The sequence below is a fragment of the Oryx dammah genome, unplaced genomic scaffold (genome assembly GCF_014754425.2).
Source record: "Oryx dammah isolate SB20612 unplaced genomic scaffold, SCBI_Odam_1.1 HiC_scaffold_4, whole genome shotgun sequence".
In the NCBI taxonomy this organism is placed as follows: Eukaryota; Metazoa; Chordata; class Mammalia; order Artiodactyla; family Bovidae; genus Oryx; species Oryx dammah.
This window is the reverse complement of record NW_024070188.1, coordinates 4776164-4788087: the sequence shown is the minus strand read 5'-3', so window position 1 is coordinate 4788087 and position 11924 is coordinate 4776164.

The following is an 11924-nucleotide window of genomic DNA, read 5'->3' as shown; positions in this document are numbered from 1 at the left end:
TCTGTGAAAGGGAAGGCACTGGATACAGAGGTCTCAGGCAGAGACCTCTGCAAAGACTTCCAGGCAAAGAGGTGCTATGTTGGGCAGGAACTGCCTAGCTTCAGCGCTCCCACCACGCCAGCTCCTCCTAGCTGGTTGTCTCAGGAATGGAGACATGGGGGCACATCACCAGGTGGTTATGACAGGTAACCTGCTTCTACTGCTGTAGAATCTTCACAGGACCCTTCCCCACACTTCTTTCCCAGCTGTTGGCCTCCAATGCATTATTACCTACACTGGGGCAGAGTATTATATACATTGATTCTGAGTGATTCGCTCACCTTAACTGTCACTTGGTAGATTTCTCACTTTTCTTCATGATCTGAGCAAAGCCACACCTATGCACACGAAGACTTTTAGAAACAACAAAATTTTGAGTTCCAGTGTTTCTTTGAAACCTAATAAACATTTTCTAAGAGATGAGATTTTGTCAGTTTTTAATGGACTTCACTGGGGCTTCCCAGATGGCGCTAGTGGTAAAGAAGCTGCCTGCCCGTACAGGAGACGTAAGAGATACAGGTTCAATCCCTGGGTTGGGAAGATCCTATGGAGGAGGGCAAGGCAACTCACTCCAGTATTCTTGCCTGGAGAATCCCATGGACAGAGGAGCCTGGTGGGCTGCAGTCCTTAGGGTCATGACTGAAATGGCTCAGCACACACGCAGTGTGACAGATGAGGAATAATTTACCTCAATTCACCCAAACATGGAGGCATGATCAGGCAGGTCCCAGGTTTCCTAACTTTCCAGTGCAGCCTGTGCTCTGCTCGGCCTCTGTACTTCTAAAAGAGGCACCTTTTGTACAGGTTTCTTTAAATGTTGAACTAGTCATTTTATTTTTATTTGGTCACAGCACATGACATGGGGGAACTTATTTCCCTGACCAGGGATTGAACTCACACCCCCTGCACTGGAAGCACAGAGTCTTAACCACTGAACCACCAGGGAAGTCCCTCTGTAGGTTTTTTTCACCAAACTTTGCTAACTGGAGAAGGAAATGGCAACCCACTCCAGTATTCTTGCCTGAAGAATTCCATGGACAGAGGAGCCTGGTGGGTTACACTTCATGGGGTTGCAAAGAGTCGGACACGACTGAGCGACTAACACACACGCTTGCTAACTAATATATTCTGTTTGGAGGTCCTATCCTGCAAAGAAACTGAAAAGAAACAAAATGGTTTGGGATTTGAAAGGTCAGGCCAAAGAGGCTCTTTTCCTGGAAAATGAGAGGCCTTGTTATACCCATTAAGCATCATAATTGGGGACTGACGGTCATAATGCCTTGTGCTCTGGTGAACCTAATCAACAGAATCTGTAAAATATTAGTCCATTCACTGTTTACCCTAGGAGGTACTTTTGAAGAAATGCTAGGCTTTCATATTAATTGGAACAAATTGCACATAATGAGTTTCTCTAAATGGTCTGATGCCCAATACTGTCAAATCTTCACAGTCCAGATCGGGAGCATCACTCTCTGGGTATAAAGATACAAACAGCTTCGTCTTCTCCAAGTTGTCCAGCTGAGGTGTCCGAGGATTGCCATATGCATCACAAGTGATAGGAGTTTGCTATTCTTTCTCTCATTATTGTTAAACAGAAAATAAACCACAAGGCTAAACACTTGGCCCAGGATTATTTACATCTTCATTTTCTCACCTTTGAGAATTGAGGTACATTTTCAACAAGTTTACAGCCTCATAAGACATTAACACAGCCCATTGGTTGCAGTCATGTTCCTCCAGGTGCAATGCTCTCAGACCACTAATAGTGCATTAAATCTCTCTCCGGTCCCGTCAGCCTCCATGATCAAGGCTATTGCAGGGGAGCTATTTGAAGAGGTGGCACTGATTCTCAGTGTCAATAACAAGGAGACAAGGCTGAGGGCTGGGTTCAATACTGACACCGTGCCTTGTTTTGCAACAAAAGACTACAAATTTTTTCTCTGTTTTGAACCCTGATGTCTTGTAATCAGAGAAGTGTCTTCAAAAAGAGAAGGTAACTGGTCCAATTAGGTACCAATCAGTGCATCATATAAACTCCAGCAACAAGATAAAAAACAACTGGATCAGGGATATGCTACTTTGTTCTGAGTTTTCTGCTTTGTTTCCCAATTACACTTAGAAAAAAGTGCCCAGGTTATTATAGTATCTTTTATCAAATAGCAAGAGTTTAACTGCAAGTTATAGAATATTCAGATAGAGTGACTCAGTCCATAAGAACACTATTATCTTATATAGTAGGAAGTTTGGAAATAGGGGGATATAGGATTTATATAGGGTTTCAATGACATCATCAAGACTTAAGGATCTTTCTATTTTTCCAATACTATGCTAATGGTCATTATTGTTGGTCAGATACCATGTTGATTGGTTATTAATTTAGACAAACACAAATCCCTGATTCACATGGATTAAATGCCAGCTTATAACTTTGTGAAAAATAATGAAGCTAACATTTTATGACCTTATCCTAGGGAAAGAAGAAACTCTTTAAGAAGACACACATTTTTGAAAATCATAAAAATATTAATATAACTGCATTAAAATTAAAATATTGTATATTCAACATCTTGTAATAACCTGTAATGGAAAAAGTCTGAAAAATGTGTATGTACATAACTGAATTATTTGCTGTACATATGAAACTAATACAATACTGTAAGTCAACTGTACTTCAATAAGAAGAATTAAAATATTCTGCTAGTAAAATTATTGTAAAGCTATATGCTACAAACTAAAAATTGTTTATAATATGAATAGCTAACATAGGAATAAATTCACATATATATATTAAGTATAATGTCTGTGAGCTAGTAAGAAAAATACAAACTTTACAATAGGAAATGAATAAAAGATGTGATCAGGCATTTTAAAGCAGAGGCAAAAAAATGGTGCTTAATCATACAAAAAGATATTCAACTTATTTAGTAATTAGATAATTTAGTAACTAAAACTATAGCTGCTATGATATTAATATTTTGTTCCCCCTCAAATTCCTATGTTGGAGCCAAAACTCCCAATGTGAGAGTATTTAGAGAAGAAAGCTTTGGGAGGTAACTAAGGTTAGGTTAGCTTACGAGAATGGGCTTTCATGATGGCATTAGTGGTCTTCTAAGAGGAGGAAAAGAGAGAGAGAGATTCTTTCTCTTGCCGTGTGAGTACATGGTGAGAAGTTGGCTGTTGCTAAACCAGGTAGAGCACTTATCAGAACCTGACCATGCCAGCACTCTCATCTCTAGACTTCAGGATTGTGAGAAAATAAATTTCTGTTTTAAGCAGCTGTTGAGCTACACCCCACAGGCCTACAAGTCCTGTACTTGCCCAGCTTCAATTCCGAAGAAGGGCTCAGAGTCAGCAATGGAGACATCAGTGGTTAAATGGATGGGGTGATCTTATGTACCTGAATCAGGTCTTGGAGGGGTATCTCACCACGGGCAGCAGATAGCAGGCAGGACATGGTGGCTGTTGGCTCATCGGTTACCAGGGAAACCAGCACAAGGGCCCACTCCTCACGGCTCCTTTGATAAGCAGAATGGAGCATCTTGAGCTAAAGTTAGAACAGTCACTAACGAGGGAGGAGACAAGTATATAGGAAGGTCAGTCATGTGAGTAGGATGTAGGTGAAGCAGTCACTCCTGTTGGGGTTGTACAGAAAGGAAAAGAACAGCCACCTTGAATGGCCTGACAATAGAGCTGCCAAAGTGTATGGTAATGTATTACAGCAGCCCAAGTTGGCCAAGGATAGAAGTATACATCAGACTGGCAGTTTTTAAAAATCAGATCATATCACGTGTGTTAGCCAGTTTGTAGACTGAAAGAAGTCTCATCTGCTTCCAGTTTTGGGAAAACAGTGCGGTATCTCTAAGAAAAACTGCACATGCAAATATCCTACATTTTACTCCTAGAGACAAATCTACCCGAGGAAACACTTCCAAATGTGCACTGGGAGACAAGCACATAAATATACAAAATAGCACCGTCCACAATGGCCAAAAAAACTAGAAAGAGCCTGAATTTTTCTCAACAGCAAAATTGATAAACATATTGGGATACATTTATACACAAGAACAACATACTACAGTGAACATAAAGTATAACTGACCAGTCAACAGAATGAATGCCAAAAAAGATTATATGAAACTTTACAATTTTTACAAAGAATTCTTACAATATGATGTCATCTATTCAAGGTTCGAAAAAACAGGGAAAACATAGTTTCATTTTAATCACCATTATGGAGGCAAAATTTACAATATTGCACATATTTTAAGTGTAAAATCTCATAGGTATTGTCATATGCATATATTTATGAATAATCACCACAATGAAGACAGAGAACATATTCATCACTCTCCAAAATTTCCTTCAGTCCCTTTGTAATTCCTCCTTCTCATCTCCTTCTGTGCCACACCCCCACATTCCTAAGTCACCAGGGATCTGCTTTGCATTTCTATCTACTAGCCTGCCTTTCCATACAAATGGAATACTACAGTGTGACTAATTTTTACATCTATTTTCTTTCACTTGGAATAATTATTTTGAAATAATTGTGCAGTCGTGTCTGACTCTTTGTGAACCCTGGCTATAGCCTGCCAGGCTCTTCTGTCCATGGGATTCTCCAGGCAAGAATGATAGTGAAGGTAGCCACTCCATTCTCCAAGAGATCTTCCCAACCCAGGGATTGAATTTACACCTCTTATGTCTCCTCCACATACACACACACACAGACACAAACAGACACATGTTCAGTTAAGTTGCTCAGTTGTGTCCAACTCTGCGAACCCATGGACTGCAGCATGCCAGGACTTCAACACAACATCCATGTTGTTTATTCCTATTTTGCTAACTAGTATTCCATTATAAGGATACACCACAATTTATTTTATTCATTTACCTGTTAACTGCCATTTTGATTGTTCCAGGCTTTGGTCATTGCAAATAAAGTTGCTCTAAAAATTTCTATAAAGTATTTGTAAGCAAATGTATTCCTTTTTATACTCAAGTAAAGTAGCTGAATATATGCTAGGTATATGCTTAACCTATTAAAGAAACTTCCAAATTATTTTACGAAAAAGATTGTATAATTTTATATTTCTCCCTGGAGTAGGAAATGGCAACCTACTCCAGTATTCTTGCCTGGAAAATTTCATGGACAGAAAAGCCTGGCGGGCTAGAGTCCATAGGGTCGCAAAGAGTCAGACACAACTGAGTGACTGAGCGCACACACATTCTATTAATGTATTTCTAGCAGAAGAATATGAGCATTCTAGTTTTTCACATCTCCCCAAACCTGCTGTAGGTAGCTGTTGATGTTGTTGGAAATGTCAGGATTTCATTTCCCTTATGGTTAAATAATATTATATATATATACACACACACACATACATATATACGTATATACAGGTGATATCACTCTAATGGCAGAAAGTGAAGAGGAACCAAAGAACCTCTTGATGAGGGTGAAGGAGAAGAGTGAAAGAGCCAGCTTAAGACTGAATATTTAAAAAACTAGATCATGGCATCCTGCATGGCAAATGGAAGAGGAAAAGGTGGAAGTAGTGACAGATTTCCTCCTCTTGGGCTCCAAAATCACTGATGATGGTGACTGCAGGCATGAAATCAGAAGACACCACAGTTGCTTCTTGGCAGGAAAGTGATGACAAACCTAGACAGTGATTTGAAAAGCAGAGCCATTACTCTGCTGACAAAGGTCCATATAGGTTAGGCTATGGTCTTCCCAGTGGTCATGTATGGTTGTGAGAGCTAGACAGTGAAGAAGGCAGAATGCCCAAGAATTGATGCCTTTGAACTATGATGCTGGACAAGACTCCAGATGGTGAAAGAGTGGAAACAGTGACAGACTTTATTTATTTGGGCTTCAAAATCACTGCAGATGGTGACTGCATCCATGAAATTAAAAGACGCTTGCTCCTTGGAAGGAAAGTTGTGACCAACCTAGACAGCTTATTAAAAAGCAGAGACATTACTTTGCTGACAAAGGTCCATTTAGTCAAAGGGGTTGTTTTTCCAGCAGTCATGTATGGAGGTTAGAGGTGGTCTATGAAGAAAGCTGAGCGGTGAAGTATTGATGCTTTTCAACTGTGGTGTTGGAGAAGATTCTTGGGAGTCCCTTGGACTGCAAGAAGATCCAAAGAGTCCATCCTAAAGGAAATCAGTCCTGAATATTCATTGGAAGGACTGATGCTGAAGTTGAAACTCCAACACTTAGGCCACCTGATGCGAAGAACTGACTCATTTGAAAAGACCCTGATGCTGGGAAAGATTGAAGGTAGGAAGAGAAAGGGACGACAGAGGGTGAGATTGTTGGATGGCATCATTGACACAATGGACATGAGTTTGAGTAAACTCTGGGAGTTGGTGATGGACAGGGAAGCCTGGTGTTCTGCAGTCTATGGGGTCACAAAGAGTTGGACACGAATGAGTGACTTAACTGAACTAAATATATATACATATATGGAGAAGACATAAGAGGTGTGAATTCAATCCCTGGGTTGGAATCTCCTGGAGAATGGAATGGCTACCTACACTAGCATTCTTGCCTGGAGAATCCCATGGACAGAGGAGCCTGGTGAGCTGCAGCCCATGGGTTCGTGAAGAGTCAGACACAACTGCAGTGACTGAGCATGCATGCAAGACTTTTTTTATCCTTTCATCCATTGGTGAACATGCAGATTTCTTCCGTATGTTAGCTATTGTAAATAATGCAGCAATGAACACAGAGGTGCATTTATCTTTTTTAATTAGTGTTTTTCTTCAGGGATAGAACTGTCAGACAATAAGGTAGTTTATTTTATTGTAGTTTTAATTTGCATTACCTAATTTTTATAGTCACATCCACAACCGGGTTGTTGTGGATGGGACTGATGATAGAAGCAAGGTCCGATGCTGTAAAGAGCAATATTGCATAGGAACCTAGAATGTTAGGTCCATGAATCAAGGCAAATTGGAAGTGGTCAAACAGGAGATGGCAAGAGTGAACATTGACATTCTAGGAATCAATGAACTAAAATGGACTGGAATGGGTGAATTTAACTCAGATGACCATTATATCTACTACTGTGGTCAGTAATCCCTCAGAAGAAATGGAGTAGCCATCATGGTCAACAAAAGAGTCTGAAATGCAGTACTTGGATGCAGTCTCAAAAATGACAGAATGATCTCTGTTCGTTTCCAAGGCAAACCATTCAATATGACAGTAATACAAGTCTATGCCCCAACCAGTAACACTGAAGAAGCTGAAGTTGAATGGTTCTATGAAGACCTACAAGACCTTTTAGAACTAACACCCCCAAAAGATGTCCTTTTCATTAAAGGGCACTGGAATGCAGTAGGAAGTCAAGAAACACCTGGAGTAACAGGCAAATTTAGTCTTGGAATGTAGAATGAAGCAGGGCAAAGACGAATAGAGTTTTGCCAAGAAAATGCACTGGTCATAGCAAACATCCTTTTCCAACAACACAAGAGAAGACTCTACACATGGACATCACTGGATGGTCAACATCGAAATCAGATTGATTATATTCTTTGCAGCCAAAGATGGAGAAGCTCTATACAGTCAGCAAAAACAAGACCAGGAGCTGACTGTGGCTCAGATCATGAACTCCTTATTGCCAAATTCACATTGAAATTGAATAAAGTAGGGAAAACCACTACACATTCAGATATGACCTAAATCAAATCCCTTATGATTATACAGTGGAAGTGAGAAACATATTCAAAGGACTACATCTGATAGACACAGTGCCTGATGAACTATAGACAGAGGTTCATGACATTGTAAAGGAGATAGGGATCATGACCATCCCCATGGAAAAGAAATGCAAAAAAGCAAAATGGCTGTCTGAGGAGGCCTTACAAATAGCTGTGAAAAGAAGAGAAGTGAAAAGCCAAGGAGAAAAGGAAAGATATAAGCATCTGACTGCAGAGTTCCAAAGAATAGCAAGAAGAGATAAGAAAGCCTTCTTCAGTGATCAATGCAAAGAAATAGAGGAAAACAACAGAATGGGAAAGACTAGAGATCTCTTCAAGAAAATTAGAGATACCAAGGGAACATTTCACGCAAAGATGGGCTCGATAAAGGACAGAAATGGTATGGACCTAACAGAAGCAGAAGATACTAAGAAGAGGTGGCAAGAATACACAGAAGAACTGTACAAAAAAAGAGCTTCATGACTCAGATAATGACAGTGGTGTAATCACTCACTTAGAGCCAGACACAATGGAATGTAAAGTCAAGTGGGCCTTAGGAAGCATCAGTACGAACAAAGCTAGTGGAGGTGATGGAATTCCAGTTGAGCTGTTTCAAATCCTGAAAGATGATGCTGTGAAAGTGCTGTACTCAATATGCTGGCAAATTTGGAAAACTCAGCAGTGGCCACAGGACTGGAAAAGGTCAGTTTTCATTCCAATCCCAAAGAATGGCAATGCCAAAGAATGCCCAAACTACAGCATAATTGCACTCATCTCACACGCTAGTAAAGTAATGCTCAAAATTCTCCAAGCCAGGCTTCAGCAATACGTGAACCATGAACTTCCAGATATTCAGGCTGGTTTTAGAAAAGGCAGAGGAACCAGAGATCAAATTGCCAACATCCTCTGAATATCAAAAAAGCCAGAGAGTTCCAGAAAAACATCCATTTCTGCTTTATTGACTATGCCAAAGCCTTTGACTGTGTGGATCACAATAAACTGCGGAAAATTCTGAAAGAGATGGGAATACCAGACCACCTGACCTGCCTCTTGAGAAACCTATATGCAGGTCAGGAATCAACAGTTAGAACTGGACATGGAACAACAGACTGGTTCCAAATACGAAAAGGAGTATGTCAAGGCTATATATTGTCACCCTCTTATTTAACTTCTATGCAGAGTAAATCATGAGAAACGCTGGGCTGGAAGAAGCACAAGCTGGAATCAATATTGCCTGGAGAAATATCAATAACCTCAGGTATGCTGATGACACCACCCTTATGGCAGAAAGTGGAGAAGAACTAAAGAGCCTCTTGATGAAAGTGGGAGAAGAGAGTGAAAAAGTTGGCTTAAAGCTCAACATTCAGAAAACGAAGATCACAGCATCTGGTCCCATCACTTCATGGGAAATAGATGGGGAAACAGTAGAAACAGTGTCAGACTTTAATTTCCTGGGCTCCAAAATCACTGCAGATGGTGACTGCAGCCATGAAATTAAAAGACACTTACTCCTTGAAAGGAAAGTTATGACCAACATAGATAGCATATTAAAAAGCAGAGATATTACTTTGCCAACAAAGGTCCGTCTAGTCAAGGCTATGGTTTTTCCAGTGGTCATGTATGGATGTGAGAGTTGGACTGTGAAGAAAGCTGATCACTGAAGAATTGATGCTTTTGAACTGTGGTGTTGGAGTAGACTCTTGAGAGTCCCTTGGACTGCAAGGAGATCCAGCCAGTCCATCCTAAAGGAGACCAGGCCTAGGTGTTCTTTGGAAGGACTGATGCTAAAGCTGGAATTCCAATACTTTGGCCACCTCATGAGAAAAGTGGACTCATTGGAAAAGACCCTGATGCTGGGAGGGATTGAGGGCTTGAGGAGAAAGGGACAACAGAGGTTGAGTTGGCCTGTCGTCATCACCGACTCAATGGACAAGAGTTTGAGTGAACTCCGGCAGTTGGTGATGGACAGGGAGGCCTGGTGTGCTGCAATTCATGGGGTCGCAAAGAGTCAGACACGACTTAGTGACTGAACCAAACTGAATTTTTATAGTGACTGATGAAATTGAGTATTTTTTCATATGATTAGTCGCCATCTGTATGCTGATGAAACATCTGTTTGAATCTTTGCTCACTTTTGAGTTTTTTTTTTTTATCCTCTTATTGTTGTTATAAGAGTTCTTTATATATTTTAGATACAAGTTCTTTATCAGATATAAGTTTACTAAATATCTATTTGTCACTGGTCTTGTGTTTTTATTTTTTTGACAGTGTTTTTAAAGGAGTTGAAGGTTTTAATTTTGATAAAGCCAAATATCAACTAGTTCTTATGGAATATGCTTTTGGTATTATATATGAGAAACCTTTGTGAAACTTCAGGTCACAAAGACTTCCACTTGTGTTTTCTTCTTTAAGTTGTATAGTTTTACTCTTAGGTTTATGAACCATTTTGGTTTTTTAATATGATATGTGATATAGATCTAAGCTCATATTTCTTTTGGCCTCTGGACATCCAATTGTTCCAGCACTATTTGTTGAAAAGATTGCCCTTTTTCCACTAAATTACCTTTGCTGCTATTGTTCAGTTACTCAGTCATCTCTGACTCTTTGTGACCCCATGGACTGCAGCACACCAGACTGTCCTTCAACATCTCCTACAGCTTGCTCAAACTCATGCCCATTGAGTCAGTGATGCCATCCAACCATCTTGTCCTTTTTCATCCTCTTCTTCTCCTACCTTCAATTTTTCCCAGTATCATCTTTTCTCATTGAGTAGGCTCTTCACATCAGGTGGCCAAAGTATTGGAGCTTCAGTGTCAGCATCAATCTTTCCAATGAATATCAGGATTGATTTCCTTTAGGATTGACTGGTTTGATCTCTTTGCAGTCTAAGGGACTCTCAAGAGTCTTTTCCAACACCACAGTTCAAAAGCATCAGTTCTTCAGTCCTCAGTCTTTATGGTCCAGCTCTCACATCCATACATGACTACTGGAATCTTTGTCAAATAAATTGGTCCTCCCTACTAGTATGAGTTTATTTCAGGATTGTCCAATTGGTATATACTATTTCTTAGCCTCAAACTCACCCTTATATACTCTGCTGTATGATGCTGGGACTATGACTGCAAATATTTCTGCTTTGCTGACTTCCTCTCTGTTAGGCTGACATTAGGGGGGCACTAGATGGAGTCTGGGAGGCCAATGGGAAAAATGGAAGATTACTGGTACGTACTCTTCCTGTCAGAGAATAGTTCTTTCTCCAGGTAATATATTCTATTTTATTTTATTTTATTCCCCACACTTTCAGACTAGTCTCAGAGTTTCCAGCACTTAGGCGGTACCTCCTTCAATATCTAAATCCAGCTCTCCTCCCAGTCACCTAAGTTCTGATAACCTAAACGCTTCTCTTTGTCCCTCTAAGACCTGGGGCTGGAGGCTGCTTTTCGTGTTTTCTCTCTTTGTCACCCGACTGTTCCCATGTCGCCTGTAGTCTTCCAGTATCTTCCAGTTAACCAATTCTCTGTATCAAATGCATTATCTTTAAAATAGTTGGAGTGGTTTTGTTTTTGCTGACTTGACTCAGTGTTTCATTCACATTCATTTTATTTTTCTGGAAAATATGATAGTTTCAAAGGGGAAAATATATATGAAGTCTACCACAGAACATTTCTTACTATTTTTTTTTTTTTAAATCAGGTGATTTGTTATAATAAAAGCAAATCTTAGGCTAATTTCTGCTACACACTCAACTCCCTTTTTGACCAGCAGGAATAAAGTGTCACCAGTTTTGTAAGTCAGTGAAGTCCCAGTTTCTATCCTTTTAAGTACTTGACAAGAAGTAAGCCAGAAAGAAAAGCACCAATACAGTATACTAACACATATATATGGAATTTAGAAAGATGGCAATGATGACCCTGTATGCAGGACAGCAAAAAAGACACAGATGTGTATAGTGGACTTTTGGACTCGGAGGGAGAGGGAGAGGGTGAGATGATTTGGGAGAATGGCATTGAAACATATATAATATCATGTAAGAATCGAATTGCCAGTCTATGTCCAATGCAGGATACGGCACGCTTGGGGCTGGTACACGGGGATGACCCAGAGAGATGTTGTGGGGAGGGGGGTGGGAGGGGGGTTCATGTTTGGGAACGCATGTACACCCGTGGTGGATTCATGTC